Here is a 20,338-nt window from a genome sequence, read left to right on the forward strand (position 1 = left end):
TAAAAGAGAACTATTGACTGAGTGTACATCTTATAAAGTTATCAAAGCAATTTTGAACAACAAATGATAAAGGAGAGGTTATAAATACGTTAAAATCAATTAATAAAACCTTTAAAAACCTATAATGAACATGTAATAATAAAATATACATCATCTGTAACCATATTTTAAACAGAGATTAATAATATAATTGATAGAATTTGGACTAGTATAAACATACATACCTATTTATAAAACTGTAGTTTAATAATGTATCCAAATGGGAATAATTTTCCACAACAACAAAAGTTCCATTGCCATAAAATGAAACTGTAGGTACTCTTTAGGGTGATAGTTGATGTTTTGGAAAAAATACACCTAGTAAGTGCTAGTTAACAGATATTTCTCAACACCTAAAGCTTTTTTTTTACTTCTCTTCAGGGTGTCAAGCGTTTTGGTCAAATTGAAACACGTGATAGTGGGTCCACAAAATGGCAATAATGCATGAATTTCTGCTACTCTCTCTCAAAGATCCCTGATATCTTTTGTATCAGGATAAAAGCAGCTTTGGCCTTAGCAAGCATGTCTTCATCTGTTTCTTCAGAGGATTTCATACACCAATGTCTAGACATAACCCCAGAGAAAAAACTGCAGAGGTTAGAGATTGAACAATCATGTTGGCCATGGGACAGGACCCCCCTTCACAATGCAACAATGACTGTACATGTTGTTCAGGTGGTCACAGACATTAATATCAAAGTGGGCTGGTGCACTGTTGTGTTGAAACAACAGCCTTTCAATGCCAACAAGAACTGTGGTAGTACATCTCGCAAAAACATCAGGTAACGTGGACCAGTCAAATAAGGTACCATTCAGTGATACTAGACAATGCATGCCCATAAGCTGAAAGAGAACTGTTACTTGTGGCCACTGTTGTTGGTGGTATGGGGGTTGTCCTCACTCCAGAAATGGCTGTTGTGACTGTTGAAAACACCATCATGGTTAAATTAGGCCTCATTATTGAACAATATAAACTTTATGAAGTTCAGCACTACAGCATGCGGTGGATAATCCATTGACAGAAGTGAATATGAGGCTCAAAATCCATTGGTCATAGCACCTACATACATTCTTTATGACAGGGATGTGATACCTGTTCCAACAGTACTCTCCACACTGTATTCTTCGAAATGTATGTTTGACAGGCAAGTTGACAGATAGTTATTGCATGGTGATTGGCCACATGATTCAACACCATCTCCTCAATGTTTGGTGTTTGGATATATCTTTTGTGGGAACCTCAGCCAACACTCAGTGGCACGAATGGCACCATCTCTCATAAGTTGGTATCTATGGAGATAAACATCTTCCAATTAGAATAATGTCTGTTTGGAAAGCATTCTCTGTACATACACACTGCTCTATGAGCGCCATATCCTGCCACACTGTAAGTTAAATGCATGTCTGCTCACTCTTCTAACGATTAACATTCCTAACTTAACATGTTATACATTGTACACAATAACACATCCCACCACGGATACACCATGAGCTGTCTGATGCAATGGATGACAGGCATGAGGGATAGTGGCGCGTGCGTGGCACGGGGTAATGTGCCAGTGCAATGCATGTAGTCGTCACATGACTTGTACTATGAGCTAAGTTATATACACAATATATCTGTTTGGTGGTCAGGAGTGTACGCTGTTTATCATTTGCTGCCTGTTCTGGTCTACAACAGACACTTATGATCTTTGGGAGAGTGCAACTGATCTGCACGCCCCATTCCAACAGATGCACTGAGACTGGTGGTCATTTCTTCCAACAATTACAATGAGCTACATTGTTGTTACATGGTGTATGCTGTGTATGTCCACAACACAATAAATATGCATTTCCAACCACTGATTTCCTGTTTCAATATAATGGATCCAGTATCACCTGTTTCAATTTGACCCAAAATGTGTGACACACCCAGTGTAGAACAGGATAGTATTTTGAAACTTTTGTACCATTCACATCAATTTTAGAGTTGCCATACATAATAAAAATAAGCAAGATATTTTAAGAGCTGTGCTATAGATTAAAGTACACAAATAAACCAAATATTCATTGCATATTACTGTATGGTTCCAAACGACTAATTTCAGTAATGAGTTTGTATTCATTACACTCAGTGGTGCCTGTAAAGGTCATGTAGCATACAAAGTCCATTCTACAAATCCATACGTAAAATTACACATGCTCATGTGTGCACTTTCTACAGCAGACTCTTTCTACATCTTTCTGTGGATTTTAGGAAAATACTGCAGAATAAGCGAAGCTCTGCAACTGCCTGTATTGCAACTAATGACAGTGTCAAAAGATCTGCAAGCCCCAGTTGCAGTTGTACTTGTATTTGTTTCGTTCTCCTCATTTAGAATGTCTGCGTTCTCTGTATCATATATGAGAACGTTTTCTAGATCAAAGACATGTACGCTATCTCCCAAATGAAGTACAGCACAACTCTTTGAGATTGTAAATGGCATTCAAACAAATTATCTCAGTTGTCGTATTTGTGTAGTCTCCCATCTACGTTAACTGATGTATGAGTCTTGACATCTCCAGATAGAAGGCAAAACATTCAACGAAATAGTATTGTCCTCCTCACCAGAATGTATGGTTAACAGCATGAGTAACTTAATTCCGTTAACATGACATGTTCACAGTTTTTCACTATTGTAATTTCCTGCAGGATTACTCAGTTCAGTAAACCGACCAAAGGATTTCCCAAATATGTTTTTGTGCTCTCTTACCAATTCTTTTGACTGCACAGCAAAGAGATGGTAACAAGGAGTAAAATAATGAACACCATCACATTAGTTTAGGCTCTGGCCAGTATTTATTAAAACATCCCTCTTGAGGTTACGAAACAATTTCCCATAGATATCACAATTGAGAAGCCTATCTTCTTAACGTATTATTCAATATGTATATGGCCGAGTACTGAATTTCCCACGAATATCAGATCTATCACATTTGTCTGGCTTTTCGCTTGTATGTATTATTGTTCTTTGTGGCGATGGCTCGTAAACATAGAGGATTTTCTTTATTGTATGTATACATGTTGTTATTAGTTTTTATATCGTAATTACAGATTTTCGTAGAAACACATAAAATTATGAATTTATACCTTATACCACAGGGTGTAGTTTTCCTGATGTGTTATGTTTTTACAATGACTGATTTGTTTTACAGTTTGTCATCTGCAACCATATACAACTAAGTCTAGACAAAATTATTGAAGGAAAAATTACGATTTGGAGACTGTTATGGTTATACCTGAAATTAATTCTGTGTGGAAGGTTGACACACACACACACACACACACACACACACACACACACACACAAACCTTTTTTCACATTTGTTTATCAATTAATTTAGTGGTCAGACGACCCAGTGGACAGCCTGTCAAGAACTGAATACAGATCAAGCATGAGAACAGGCCGTTAAATAATACATACCAACGAAAGCCTAGACAAATGTGATAGATGTAATCGTGGGAAATTCGCTAGTCGGCCTTATATAGGCTGCATAATACATTCAGAAGATAGGTTCCTCAATTGTGATATCTATGGGAAATCCTCTGCTCTTGTTTCGTAACCTCAAGAAGAACGTGTTAATAAATACTGGCCAGAGTCTACACTAATGTGATGGTGTTCATTATTTTACTCAATGTTACCATCTCTGTGTTGTGCAGTCAAACGAATTGTTAAGAGAGCACAGAAACATGTTTTGGTAAATCGCTTGGTCAGTTTACTGAACTGACCAATCATGCAGGAAACTACAATAGTGCAAAACTGTGAACATGTCATGTTTACGGAATTAAGTTACTCATGCTGGTAACCATACATTCTGGTGAGGAAGACTATACTATTTCGTTGAATGTTTTGCCTCCTATCTGGAGATGTCAAGACACATGCATCAGTTGTAGACAGGAGACTACACAAATGCGACAACTTTGATAATTTGTTTGCAACTCAAAGACTTGTGCTGTACTTCATGTGGGAGATAGGGCATGTGTGGGAGATAGGGCACATATCATTGACCTATAAAACATTCTCATATATGATACAGAGAACGTAGACAGTCTAAATGAGGAGACACAAACAAATACAAGTACAACTGCAACTGAGGTTTGCAGTCTTTTGACACTATGTTAGTTACAATACAGGCAGTTGCAGAGCTTCGCTTATTCTACAATATTTTCCTAATATCCACAGGAAAGCGTGTGCTGTAGATAGTGCACACATGAGCATGTGTAATTTTACGTATGGATTTGTAGAATGGACTTTGTATGCTACATGACTTTTACAGGCACCACTGAGTGTAATGAATACAAACTCATTACTAAAGGTAGTCCTTTGGAACCATACAGTAATATGCAATGAATATTTGGTTTATTTGTGAACTTAAATCTATTGCATAGTTCTTAAAATATCTTGCTAATTTTTATTATGTATAGTAACTCTGAAATTGATATGAATGGTAAAAATGTTTCAAAATACTATCCTGTTCTACACTGGGTGTGTCACACATTTTGGGTCAAATTGAAACAGGTGATACTGGATCCACAACCGATTATACTGAAACAGGAAGTCAGTGGTTGGAAATGCATATTTAATGTCTTGTTGACATACACAGCATACACCCTGTAACACCAGTGTAGCTCATTGTAATTGTTGGAAGCAAATTGTCGTTAAGCTGTGTATGGTGTGTATGTCCATAACACAATAAATGTGCATTTCTGATCATTGGTTCCTTGTCTTAATATAATCAGTTGTGAACCCACTATCACACGCTTCAATTGACCCAAAAGCTTGACACCCTGTAGAGAAGTAAAAAAAAAAAAAAAAAAAAAAAAAAAAAAAAAACGGTTTTTGGTGTTGAGAAATATCTGTTAACTAGCACTTACTAAGTGTATTTTTTCCAAAACATCAACTAACACCCTAAAGCGTACTTACAGTTTCATTTATATAGAGCAGATTTTATGGCAATCAAACAATTGTTATTGTGGAAAATTATTATCATTTGGATAAGTTACTAAACTGCAGTTTTATAAGTGTGTATGTGTGGTTATATTAGTCAAAGTGCTATTAATTATATTATTCATCTCTGTTTAAAAATGGTTACATATGATGTATATTTTACTATTAAATGTTCATTATAGGTTTTTAAAGATCTTAATAAATGCTTTTCATGTGTTTATAATCTCTGCTTTAATGTTCGTTGTTGAAAATTTATAAGATGCGCAGTCATTCAATAATTCTCTTTTGCTTTTCTTTTGCTTGATCTATGGTTCACTGTCTTTTGGCTCAGTATCAATTCTCTATAGATAGACACACTTACTCTTGTAGTACAGTTGCAGTATCAGTTGTGAACCCACTGTCACATATTTCAATTTGACCCAAAAGCTTGACACCCTGTAAAAAAAAAAAAAAAAAAAAAGAAGAAAAAAAAGAAGGTTTTTGGTGTTGAGAAACATCTGTTGACTAGCACTTACTAAGTGTATTTTTTCCAAAACATCAACTAACACTCTCAAGAGTACTTACAGTTTCATTTATATAGACCAGATTTTATGGCAATCAAACTATTGTTATTGTTAAATAATCTATAATAACATCCCTGACCATGTTTCTATGTGCCAATGTGTCCTATAAGACTCAGACTTATTCTGTATAATGTATCTTTCTCACAAGACATACTAACACCATGAACTGACTACAGTCTGACTACTAGTGAACCTTTGTTGGAGATGTGTCGCCTTTGATCTTTGGTCCATAGAGACAAGTAAATGTAAGATTTGTTACGTAATAGCTGTACCAATGTCTTGTCTCTACATGTCTCATTACACTCTCTCCAAAATTGAGTAAATCCCAAAAAATGAGGAAACAACCTGGTGCTCCTTTATTTCAGTCATGCACAGAGAATCTCCTACAAAATAAAATAAAACGATCATACAGATATGCGTTCATTTGTATGCAAACAAACTGAAGAATGGTTATTACAGTATTTTCATAACACTTAAATCATTATAAAAAGTACAAATTCATATTTCACTTTACACGTGACATTTCAAGAGCTGTTCCTCTACCATTTGAAAATGTCCCTATATCAAAACTTTCAAAATTTCAAATATGAATAATACCAACAGTCTTCAATTATAAAGAATTAGTTTGAGTTTCACAAAAATATCTTCCATCTCAGTCAACGTATATAATAAATCCTAAAAGTTTGAAATTTAAAGAAGGCATTAGTATTTTAAATATGGAAATTATCATTGCAGTAAATAGTTGAAACAAAAATGCAGCTATACTAAAGCTGACAAACACTGTTAATATTTTTGAAAATCTGTATGTACATTATGTAATAATGTGTATTTGTAAAAATGGCTAATGACTCAGCCAGTATACTAAAGAGAGAGCTCGCATTTAGTGTTCAATTTGTACATCTCAGCTAAGCATATGAAACAGTAAATATAAAGTATAAAAGTATGTTGTAAGAGAAATCACTTTGCTATGTGTATACATATGCTTCTTAGACATTCTAAATAAAAAAAATTAAATGCACAGGAATGTAATGTGACTTGCATTCACTCATTTACAAAGAGCAATGTGCAGTAAACCAATATTTTTACAATGCTTCGGTAAGGTGGAGTGTCTGCTATAAATGGTGTGTACATAAGCTCATCTGGCTCACCGTCCATTTTCTATGCTCAGCTAATCAGATGGGGTGGTCATTGCCCAGTGGTCCCCGAAATCCTCTCTGAAGCTCCTCACTCGACACACACCCCTTTCGGCTGCTCTGCACACTCATTTTCTGTAGTTAACTTTTGTGCTATCAAGCCAGTGCATCTCAACCTGCTTGCTCTGTTGCCTTGCTCATAACATGGAAAAAAATATCATGCTGTTCATGTTGTAAGTACACGCAATTTATTTCTGGTATTTTGTGTACTATTCATGTGAACAACTTTGAAGCATGAACTGCTAAGTGGATTGTGCAATAGTTCTCACATTTATATGCCTTCTCGTCTTCAGTGTAGTATGGATGACAGTATTTCGAAAGTACACTGATATGTCTACAGTCACACAGAGTCTATGCACTAACTGGAATAATCATTTGAGTGCCAATTATCACAATGATTTTAGAACTTCAAAAGGTTGTCTATCACCTTTGTGTACTCTGATTGCAAGTTTTCTGAAGTAATTTCTAACTGGCTCAGTTTTAGACTCCCTACATCTTCCAAATCACAAATTAACACGTTATGTCAGTTGATAGTTAAATGCCCCCTTCTCTCCCATACAGAAACCTTCGGTGTACTCTTTCCACCTATCTGCTCAATCTTAAACACATTTAATGGAAAAATTCCTTATACGCTCTTAATGTTGACAACCTTCCTTTTAATTTCACTTAAATTTTCTGTGTGCTGAAATTATCCTTCTGATAACCTTTTCCTCTTCAGTTTCTTTAGATATTCCCTGCAGTCAATTACTTGTTAGGTTCACTACAGTTCCTAGTTATTTAATTCATAAGTGACTTAAATTATTGTATTCCTTTGTTTTCCTAAAAATTTTCATATTTCCATCACTCTTTGAAGTATTTCTTCTGCTATCCAAGATTTCTTTGCAGTTATCTCCAGTGTCTCTATGTTTGTCAGTTTTCATTTGTGATAGATCCTTTTAGGAATGTTGATTCCCCTTCAACTAAACTGCCTGCTGTGTTATTGATTATTGCAGTATTTATAGCATTAGAGCTCGTCATAAACTGCACATTACCATTACACAGTGCCTCCATGTCCTACTTCTTTCCATATTAATTTTCCTATGCTGTACCATTAGTAAATTGTACACCTGAGCTTACAGCTGTTCCTAGGTATACCTTATAATCAGATACCTAATTTTAGTCTCTTCGTTATGTAGTCCAGCTGGTGTATTCATGTGTCTCCAGGCCAGTTCCACTTATGCCTTCTCCTCTTGTGATTCTTGAATATTGTATCTGCTGTTACTGGCTGAAATTGATTGCAATATTCAAGGAGCCTTTCTCCTATCCCATTCCTGCTACCATACCTGCACCTCCAGTATCTGCCTTCTATTCCTTCCTTTCCTATAGTGTTCCATTCCACACGATTATGAGACTTTCTTTTCCCCTCGCAAACTGAGTTACTCGCTCAATGTCATCATACATTCTCTTTTCATCCTCTGTGATGTTGGCATATGTACCTCAACTACCATTGTTGGCACTGGTTTGCTGCTGTTCCTGATGAGAATAATCCTGTATTCATATTGATCACACTTTTCCCTACTCTCCTATTCATAGCAACTTCAGTCCTGTTATAGTATTGATATCTCCTTTCATTCTTCTTTTGTAGTAAACGTTATCTTCTTACTACTTCACTTTATTATGCAGCAGCCTCCCCCAAGCTCATTATGAACTGTCTGATACCAAATTTTTTTTTTATGCATCTGTGTATTTATCATACGATTCAGTGCTTCGTAGGGCCATTTATGTGTATTTTTATAGTTATTGTTCAGTTCAGTTTGCCCAAAAGCCTATTCTTCGTTGTAAATACATATAGAATATTCTGGAATGATGTACATTCTAGTGATTGTTAATAGATTGTTGTCATTAACAAAAATATGTACATATGCCACATTAAATATCGGATCATGAAATTGAGGTAATAAATGTTTAGCAACAAATGTAAAGAGGCCGTGGAAATGTTAGCATAAATAACTAATGCCTCTAATTCCCATAATTGCATTTTGTAAATTCTCTAACCTCATTATGATTCAAATGAAAATATCAGTCATTTTCCAGTGATGTAATTTCATTTGTTATTCATTTTTATGTAATTCATTGTAATCAATGATGCTTGTAAATTACACAGATATTTACCTCCTGTGAGTTACACCTACCAAATTTATGGAATTCCGGTATTTGAGAAAACATATCTATTTAATTTATGTAATCTGATGAAGTACTATGTGTATACTTTGAATAAATGTTAGCAGTACAGTCCATACAGTCACTAATTATGAAATTAAAGTAAAATCAAAATAATTGTTGAAATCAGATTGAGAATTAATTTTCACACATAAAACTGAGATCATGATGAAAATATTATGTTATTTGACATTATATTTTATTATCTGTACAAATGTAACAGATGTTAGTGTAGATGAAATTTTTTATAATTGTAAGTTACATTTTGTAATAAATTAACAATGGTAGCGATTGTTAAAAGTGTATAAAAAGCAATGCAGCGAGGCTGTGCAGGAGGCAGTCAGTCAAGTTTTGTTTTCTTCAGGAGTCAGTGCAGTTCAGTTCGGTTTAGGTCAGTTTCATCAGTTGTTTTGAACTTATGTCAGTTCTGTCGATCAGCTGATGTCAATAGATAATTTATCAAGCTTGAAATTTTCATGATGTTCTCATTATTCGCAGCATCCACAACATCGATGAACCACAGGCCAATGCAAGTTAAGCAGAAATGTTTAAAGATTGTTACAACTTCACTCACTCTTATTGTGTCTACAATGAGCCTTTGTATTTCCCTTTCCCAACTTCATAACTAATCCAGCATACTGAGGCTTCCAACATTCCATACTAGTAGAACAGTACCCTTTTGTAAGTTTTTAATCTATTTCTCATGGTCACCTCCCTCTTGACAGTAACTTCAGGCCAATTAATCTTATGTCCATAACACGCAAGCAAATAGAAACACTTTATAACTCTATGCATATGGAAGTTCTTCAATACAATGTACTGATTTCTATGGCAAGCATCACATTTTTGGAGAAGTATACTCATTATGGAACCAATTACTTTATTTTTGACAGGTGTTAGATTGTGCATCATTAGTGTGATATACTTTACAAAACAATTGAGATCATACCTCATGTGGAACATGAGGATAAATGTTGGGATCCAAATGAGATTTACCTAGTAGATGAAATAAAGACAGTTTAATGATAGTGCTGGTAAACATAACTGAAAGGACTATTGGGCAAGTAGACCTGCCAGAATGGGAAATATTATGGGAGAGAAAGGCAAAATCATGATTATGTATTACTTTCTGTACATTACATTTTGTGTCAGTACATTAGTTAAATAATGTTTGTCATTTTTAAATGAAATGATGTTATCGTTACTTTATAAGTTAAACTCTAAAAGTTGCTCATGAGATAGCATACCAGTCACAGTTATTAATAAATAAACTTTGTCAGTCCAGTACACAAGAATGTCAGATAAGTGAATGTGTCACCTAGAAGAAAACTAACTGTTAGGCACAGATGTTATGCCTAACACCATGGTCTATAACCCAAAAGATGTATCAGTGATAAAATAAAGGCAGGCCATAAAAGCCTGAACTGTATAGAAATAGGAGGGTGAATATTGCCACTATTGCTTTTACTAACAGCCTTTTAGAAAGCACTAACAGTTACATTGCTTTGTTATCTTGATTAACACTACCTCATAGCCACTGGCAGCCAGAGCAGAGCCTCACATCTGATGCAGTGTGCTCATTGCAGGCAACACTGCCTGGCCCAAACAGACAAGTATGGGCTAGACCTGATAATGTTAACCAAAAGAAATTGGAAATAATATACAAATAAATTATTTTGCCTCGACCTTATTTACAACATGTCCTTTACAGGCCAAAATTTTGAAAAAAATTTGGGATGCCTGCAGATACAACTCATCTAATTGTAACCCATTAAGTCCCTGTGGTATGAGGCTATTACCTGATACTGGTTCTTTACTTCATAATGAGAATTACGAAAAAGTAATTGTAAAAAACAAATAAACTATAAACAGAAGGAAATGGAATGATCATGTATCTGTCCTTACACAGATGAGCATTATGAGGTGTTGTAAACTTTTTTACTGAAATTCCACAAGTTCTGATGAGTATTGGAAAAACAGATAGCATTATTTAGATTTGAAAGATTAGGAGGAAAAAAAGAAAGACCAGGACTCAATGTCCTGTCAAGAAAGAGGTGGAGCATGACCATGAACATGAAATAACATGAAATGAATGTTTTATATTACATTTATGAATGTTTTTCTTGTTTTAAAACTGACTGCTTGTTGAGAAGAAACTTTATAATGGAGTAAATTCACTGTGATGCTGTTGTCAGTAAGTCCAACTGTTTAAAGTGCTGTTTTCGAGACACTCTAAAGTCAGTGTCTCACATTATCCTTGTTACACAGTTTTTTCCCAATGATCAATTACCTCAGAATATGGTGGCATAAGCCAGTCATGAATGAACATGGGATAAGTAAGTCAACTTATCATACATTTTGAGCTAAAAATGTGGTGGAGCACTGGGATGTTTACAAGGATTTGTAATATTTGACCTCCACTTCTGAGTCTCATCCATATAAACACCTATGAATTTAGGATATTCTGTTTAATTTAGTGATTTACCTTCATATAGTCAGACCTTGCATAGTGCCAAATTGTACATGTTGTGTTCTATATAATGTCAGTGACAGTAATTGCAGAGACAGTCATTAATGTTCTTGTGTTGAAGTTACTCTATTGTGCTTGATTTCAATACTTTTATTCCTAGCAAAGAGCAGTATTTCCACTTGTTGCATACATGGTGGTAAATCATGTATATGCAAAGGGAAGAAGAGCGAATCCAATTTTGATCCCTGTGTTAAACCTGCAATGATTCTTCCCATTCTGTTTCAGTGCATATACTTCCTTAGTTTCTTAATATAACACCATGCATCCTTTCAGTTACACAGGATGAAATGAAATATGCATGTGGCTGGCCACCTGATGCAAGTCTTTTCGACACCACTTCAGTGACTTGCCTTGTCTATGATGATGAGGGCAAAAAGAAAGGAAAATTCTCTCTCTGTCTTTGAATGCACTTAAGGACATACTGCAACTGTATCTAAGGTGAGCAGTAACCTTTGCTGCAGTGTATAGCAGGGTTACGTAAAAGGCATGGAGTGAGGAAGAGCAAGGATAGCAGGGTAGTCATTGGGTAAGCTTTGTGGGAGCACAAAGGAATGTGGTGGGGATCAGAATACAGGCTACTAGGTACAGGAAGCTGTTCTGTAATAAGGAGGAGGGGGAGGGGGGACAAAGGGGAGAGGAGAGGGAAAGCACCATGCAGCTGTGCTGGCAGGATAGAAACTGTGTATGGCAGGAGTAGGGGCAGGGAGAGTGATAGGCAGCTGGAGGACAGAGACTGGCGAAGGCTGAGGCTAGGTAGTTTATATGAATGAAGAATATAATGCATGAAGAGTTCCCTCCTGTACAATTCATAAAAGTTGGTACTGGTGGAAAGAATAGAGAAGGCACAGGCTGTGAAGCAATTTGTGAAGATGAGCACATCAGTTTGGGTAGCATGCTCAGCATGTGGGTGGTCTGACTGACTCTTGGTCAGAGTTTGCTGGCAGTTGTTTGTGTGGATAAACAGAGTGTTAAGCATGCTGATATGGCATGTCACAAAGTAGTTGTATTCTAGTTGCCTTCCACAGGTGTTCCCACCTTTAATGGGGCAGGAGATACTTATGACAGGAATGGCATAGGTGGAAATGGTAGGGTGTATGGGACAGGTCTTGCATCTACATCTACTGTAGGGATATGAGTCATGGTGCAAGGGGTTTGGAGCAGGGTTGCCATAGGGATGAGTGGATGGTAGAATACTACTTTTGGAAGGGGAGGGGAGATAGTAAGGAGGATTTTTCTCATTTCAGGGAGTAACAAGAGGTAACTGAAACTTCACTCCTTGGTGGTACCTAGTCATGAGATGGGTGCACCTTTGTATACAGGGTATAGTATGTAGGGGATGGTAGGTGATTGGGGAGACAAAGCGCAGCAGATCTGTTCCTTGACAAGGTAGGGATGATAATTTTACACCATAAAGCCTCAGTGAGATCATTGGCATATTCAGGTATGGACTGCTTGTCGCTGCAGAAGTGACTACCATGGGTTGCTAGACTGTATGGAAAAGATTTCTTGATGCGGGCTGCGTGGTGTGTGGCAACTGTCATAGTGGAGGTATTGTTAGTGCTTGGTAGGTTGGTTGGTCGATTTGGGGGAGGGGACCAAACAGTGATGTCATTGGTCCTATTGGATGAGGGAAGGAAATCAGCCGTGCCTTTTCAAAGAAACCATCCTGGCATTTGCCTGAAGTGATTTAGGGAAATCACAGAAAACCTATATCAGGGTGGCCAGACATGGGTTTGACCTGTCACCCTCCTGAATGTGAGTCCAGTGTGCTAACCACTGCACCACCTTATTCAGTTGTTTGGTAGTTTTGAAGAGGTCATCATGTACACATCTTTCAGTGGAAGCCAATAAATGATGAACGTTTCTTGTTGGGCTCAGGAGGACCAGGTTAAGAGAATGGGAGAGAAGGTGTTGTGGTTCTGCAGGAATATAGATAGGATGTCATCAGCCATGGTCTTGATCATGAAGATGTCATCAATGAATCTGAACAAAGACTTTGGGTGTCTGGGAGGTTAGTAAGGATTCCTCTTGACAATCCATGAATACGCTGGCATCAGGTGATGCCATGTGTGTGCTCACTGCTGAACCACGAGTTTATTTGATGGTGATTCCTTCATTGTAATAGTAGTTGTGAATGTGGACACAGTTGTTCATTGTAAGCAGAAAGGATGTTGTAGCTTTGGAGGCAGTGAGGCACTGGGAAAGGAAGTGATCAATACTGGCAAGGTCACAGAGATTACACAAGTTTGTGAAGAGGAACTGTCATTGACAGGGATGAGCAAGGTGCCACGTGCTGAAGGAACAGAAACTGTGGAAATAAGATAGAAGAAACTGGCACTGAAATCGTTGGGGAAGGATGAAGAGTTAGTTGTGCTACCATTCCTCGCAGTTCTCCGCCTGTTGTGATGGATGGCACAGCAAGAAACGCTGGATAAAGCACGCAAACAAAATCTATGGACATAGAGGCTGCCACCTCCATACGCACCATTTTCACTGTGATTTCATCCAACCAATGAGAAGCCATCCACTGCTCATAAAAGTGGAAGCCTCACCGGTCCATGACAGTCAGTTTTACCCCTGACGAAGATGATGGAGCTAGTCATCAAAACCTTGGGATTTTATCCAAATTTGACGTGGCAAGTAAACCGAGAACTTTTTATGCAAGGACCCCTTCATCAAAGACTTCATAGTCATAAGACAGAAGTGATGGTTGGGGTCTTTTATATATAAGAGTAGGCTACAGGAAGATATTGACTCACAGGGCAGGAGGCAGATGGACACAGGTGAGAAGTTCTAGGACAGACATAGAGAACTGAGGAGAGATGGAGACACTGCTGGATTTCTGTAATGGAGTGCTGTAGCAGAGCTTGTAGATGGATATATCTGACAGTTGGCAGAATATCTGCCAAGTAATCCCTTGCAGGTCATATCAGCAGTGGTGGAAATGTATTCAACAGGTGGGATAAGAAGGTGAAGACCTGTTTCTAGGTAATGGACGGCAGTTCTTTCTGCAGATGTGAAGTTGGTTTACATGGTGATGGACATGGGGAAATATGGTGTGCATGGTTTGTGGCTATGAAATTCTGGAAAGTTAACAGAGGAGTATTTGGAGCTGTGTGAAGAGGATCACAGTTAGATGGAGGAGAACACTGAGTAATATAGAGTTTAGTATTGGTTTTGGATAAAGTTTGATTGGTAGGGTTAGTTTCAAAGAAAGTTTCCACTGTAAGAACTGGGAGAAGGAGAGAAGGTCTTCAACAAGCAGAGCATGACTGATGTTGGGAGGATAGGAAAAATAAGGCCTTTGGAAAGATTTAATAGTTTTATGGCACTGAGGTTTTTTCAAGGCAGATGCTGTGCTACTGGTGTCTTTGGTCTCTGGGTACTGTGGTCTGGCTGGTAGCGACTTATTGAGGGTATGGTAAATGTAGTATATCTGCATCACATAGCGTGTTTTCTTTAGTGGAATGTGGCAGAGGTTTGACTGAGGCTCTTGCAATGGCAGTGGATAATGGTAGTCCAAGGTGTGAGTATGGGGTGAATAAACTGAAAAATGCCATATTAGAAAAGGTCCATATTCTACCCCTGCTCCACAACCCTTGCCTGATGGTTCACATACCTGCAGTAGACCTAATAGAAAGCCCTATCCCATAAATCCTCCCACTGCCATGTATACAAGTCCTGTCACAGCCATCTTCTATCCCATCAAAGGCAACGCTAGCAGTGAAAGCAACCATGTGATATCCCAACTTACCTATGACCACTGTGCTGCATTCTATGTGGTTGTGAACACTAACAGGATGTTGTCCACATGAGTGACCAGCAGCCAAGAGACAGGTAGACCACTCAGTTGTTGAGCATGCTGTCCAGCATCATGTGTTTGACTTCAACACCTGATACAAAGCCTGTGCCATCTGAATTCTTCCCACCTATACCAGCTTTTGTGAAATGCACATGTGGGAACTCTCCCTGCAAAATATGGTTTGTTCCTGTTAGGGCCTGGCATCAGTCTTCACTTTGTCCCTACCCACCATTTGCCTACCACCTTCACTGCTTCCATCCCAAACCTACAAACACCTTCTGACCTGTCAACACACTTGCACAGTCCTTTCCCCTTCTCTACTTCTCTCCCACATACACCCTACCCTCCCCCAGCACATACCTCTTGATGCTACCCCTAACAGTCCATTATCTTGTCGCAGCCATGTTCCTATACACTCCCACAAGCAGCTGCTATCCCTCCTTCCTATCCACCTGATACCTCTTCTATACCCCCAACCCACCCAAGCAAAGATCTCTGACAACCTCAGATGCAACCGCAGTCTGGTCTTAATGCCCACAAATGACTAGAATGTGTGTGTGTTTTATTTGGCCTACATCTGATGAAGGGTTTAGTCTGATAGCTAATAATATATAGCAATCTTTTTCCATAGGCCTGTCTACCAATCAGTACTTATGCAGTTCATTAACTTTGTCCTTTTCTGTAGCACTAACCCACCATTTACCTTTAAGAATCAGTTAGATTCATGTTCCATGGATCACTGGCATGATAAATTGTAATGATATGGAATGAGTTATTTTATGTTCACACCATAATTATATTGTAAATAAGCAAACATGTTGACCATTTACTTTTTTTTTTTTTGTAGTAATTCCTACACGTCACCTTTCCCACATTATAATCACAGAAGTTCTTCTATGGAATAGGGGTTGTAAAGGGGAAAGATTTTTGAAGTTATTTTCAAATTTACTTCGCTGAACGTACAGCATTGTGCACCCCTTTTTGTGCGAAAGACAACCTTAATGTGGAGTAACAAATGTCACTTGTTGTGATTCTTCTCTTGAAATTTGTGTCCTTGTACTTTCAACTATATTTAAGATGTGATTATTAAATGTATTTGCTGCCTGTGTCTCATCATTTATAGCCCTTTCATTCATTTCAGTAGTGATGTTATCCTGTTCAGTGACTGGTTCTCCTGTCTCTCATTTCTCTACGTTCGACATATAACTTAAGTCCATCGTCAGAATTACTGCTTTCTGACATTATATGAATGTTCCTTGATTTACTTAAGTTTTCTCAGTAATTTTGAGTAGTTTTTGCAGTAAGCAACTATTGCACCATCTTATTTGTTCTAACCAACAAACACATATCCCTTTTTCTTTCACAAGACACCTTAATCCCTCTAGTGATTCATCATTTTTTACACGGCTGTTTAATGTCCTATTCGATAAGCATAACTGGGAAACTGTTTTCATATAATGATATGAAATTATCGTGGAATAGTTTAAATTTGATGTTAGGATTTGGTTCATTATAAAGGTAATCCCATTTCATTTGTTGTAAACGAATCTTAAAAACACTGGTCCAGTGTCATGAATTATTCTAACTAATTTCTAATGAGGAGTATCAATACTTATTTATCCTAACTAACTGTGTATCATGTCCATAGAGAGCATTTGTTACCAAGTAAACAGTTATTTTCTTGTTCTGAGCTCAAAAAAAAAAAAAAAAAAAAAATTACCGACCATGGTCCTACTGCGCCTAACCAGCCATGTTCGAAAGGTAATTACTGAGATCAAACTGAAGATCCAAATAAGGTTTTCATATCAGTTTTACTATCAGAATCCTTAAGGAAATCTACACTGAAGTCACCACTGACTATTAACTGCTTGCTGCTGCCTGACAGATAGCTTAACACTGAATTAAGATTCCATTTAAACTGTTCAAAATTTCCCAATGAAGGTCTGTATAAAGGCACAATTCTTCAGTATTGATTCACAACCATAAATGTCTATGTGCTGATCACAAAAAATCAACTTGTCTTGCCTGGCTGTTTTTGAGCTTGTATTCTGTCTTAATATATGTAACAAGTCCTCCTATTCCCATATCAGTGCTGAATTTCTGAAGATGATATAGTGTAATATTTTATATGTTACTTATCTAACCCTGTGGTTATGTTGTGCTCAGATAGGCACAGAATGTCTATCTTTTCAGAGCTCTCTAACTTTTCCAACAGACTGGAAGCTCTTCTAACTCATTACTCATTCCTATAATATTTTGATGAAATTAGCTAATGTTACCTTTGTGTACATTGTTAAGCATTTTGTGGGGCTCTTCTAGTACTTTGACTTCTATCAAAACATGATGCCTGATTCCTCATTCTAACCTAACCTCTTTCTGAAACTTTTAAGCATAGGTATTATGTAATGATGGTATCTCCATACACTTTTTGCAAGAAGCTCAAGCAACCTATCTTTCCCTCTGCTATACAGCTAACTTCTCAGTATTTCTTATTGTGCACTTTTTGATACTGTCAGATATATCAATGGTTTTTTACACAAAATAAATATAAAATTAAAGCAATTTTTTGTTATTGGTGCTGCACCAAATTAAATTTAGTTTCTATTGCCATACAAAAGATCATGTATCACCATGTTGAAATTTATATAAAAATGCAGTGAACATCCTAGCATATCACCTGCTCAGCCATGTTCACAAAGCTCACAACATTATTTGCTCCGGGCTCGTGATGGTAATGCAGGACCTCCACAAACTCACACTTGTGTAAGTAGTTGCTAGTCCTATTTCAGCCAGGTAACCCCTGATGCTGTAATTTCTGGCTTTAGCCAGGCTGTTCCCTCTCCACCAACTATAATAAACTGATTTTTGTAAACACCCTTACACAAATTCCCTATGTTGTTTGTCTCCTGGCTAAGTCTAGCAATTGACATCAAAATACTTGTGACCTGGTACTCTGTTTCCAAATTGTCCTGTACCATCTTACCTAGCAGTAAGACTTTCTTCTTCCTATTCTCTTTTGATACTGGCCTACAATTAGTTTCTTTGAAAGAAGTCTGCTGCACCCTGCTGTGACCTGCAGCTGTATGAGGCTCTTTCATGCCTACTTCAGGTAATAAATCAAACTTACTGGATACTGAAAGCTCAAATGTAGATGAAGTTGCAGAGCTGTTCACCTTTCACTCACTGCTTGTTATCTTTAGCCAGTTGCTACAATTTGTTGCCCCTTCAAACATCCTAGTTCAAATTTCATGTATTCTAATCCAGCCTGAAGGATACAAATCTTTATCTCCAGTTCAGTGAATCCCTGCAATACCTGTTAATTGACTTATTCACAGTATAATGTAACTTTTAGTGTAAGTTTAATTTAAGCATTCCCTATTTGAACAAACTTTCTGGGTATATGAACTTAATACTGAACGGACATGTTCTACTTAAATTATTGCTAACGAAAACAGAAGAATTAAATGGGATTTTCTACTTTATTGTAAGTTTACTGGACCAAAACATAAACAAAAATATGACAACTCAACAAATGTTAATAATCCACTGTTTTCGCTCAGTGTTCAGTCATAACATCAGTGATTTTCTGTCACCATGTGCATTTAAGTGTAACCTCTTTAAGTGTTATTCAGGTGAAGCTAGTGACTGTATGATGTGTTTGTAATATTGCTTTTTTTGTTTCATTTTGTCATACACTTTTGTAAGTAGACATGCACAAACTTACACACAACAGTTGCACAAGTCATATACAGAAGAGAATCTCAGCCTAGGCAACCCAAATTCAGAAAACATAACCAGCACAACATCTGTTATTGAAAATGAAAGACTGGATTATTTACTTGAAATTCAGAAAGAACAACATAAATCTCAGCAATCAGTCAACCACATTTATTAAAACTCTTGTAGTCTAAATTATGTGCAACTATGAAGAAAATAGAAGCTAATTTCAAATCTGAAATCACCACTTTTAACTGAAAGCTAGAGGACAAACTCAGTGAGATACTAATTGGTAACATTAACTTGGAAATCACTGCCTTCAATAGATCATTTAAGACCTCTATCAATGAAATGATAGCTACAGGGGGACAAATATCAGTAAAAAAATTGAAGTTCATGCGATATTATTACAAGAGCACTCAGAGCAACTTAAATACCTAGCCAAGAGATGTACAGCAGATATTACACACATTGATGATAAATTATGAGTGTATATGGCATCTGTCAGCGAATCTACTCAGGAACAAGTTGCCATGATGAGCTGTGATTTAAGGAAATCATCAAGACCTGAGCCTGAACGTCCTGAGAGGGTCAGAAACCCACTAATTCTGAGTGAGTTCTATGTCTCTATCACTACATTTTCATATAATTGTCAACATAGTGATAGATGATCTTTTATATGGCAATAGAAACCAAATTTAATTTTGTGCAGCATCAAATAACAAAAAAAAAAAAAAAGTTTCAAATTTATGTGTATTTTGTATAATACCTCATCAATAATCCTGACAATATCAAAAACTGCACAATTTAAAAAAAAAAAAAAAAAACTGGCAAAACAATCATTACTGATATGAGTCATCCATAATATGCTATATGTGCACACATGAAATAAATTATATATCAAAGAGAGTGAAACCTACATTTTGTGCAATCAAAACTAAGATAGTAATTTGGCCTAAAACCTGGAAAACTTAAAACTGATATGAAACCTATCTATAAGTTATTATGTTACAATATATTGACAAGAGTAATCAATTTCTGAAAAGGCAATTGGATAGGTAAAAAATCGACTCACCAAGTGGTGACAGGAGAGCACATACATAGAGTTAAGGAAATCTGAAAGCTGCTGGAGCCAGTGGCTCCACCTTCTGGCAGACGGGATGAAGGGGAGGCAAGACAGATGAAGATAAAGGACTGGTGAGGTTTAGGAAATTGGAAGAGTTTGGAAAACTCTGGATCAGGGGAGTATTGCCAGATAGGATGAGGAGGAAAGACTTGACTGTTGGGGACTGCATCAGATCAGATTTGAAAATGTGAGAGCTTAG

The sequence above is a fragment of the Schistocerca piceifrons genome, chromosome 11 (genome assembly GCF_021461385.2).
Source record: "Schistocerca piceifrons isolate TAMUIC-IGC-003096 chromosome 11, iqSchPice1.1, whole genome shotgun sequence".
NCBI classification, from domain to species: Eukaryota; Metazoa; Arthropoda; class Insecta; order Orthoptera; family Acrididae; genus Schistocerca; species Schistocerca piceifrons.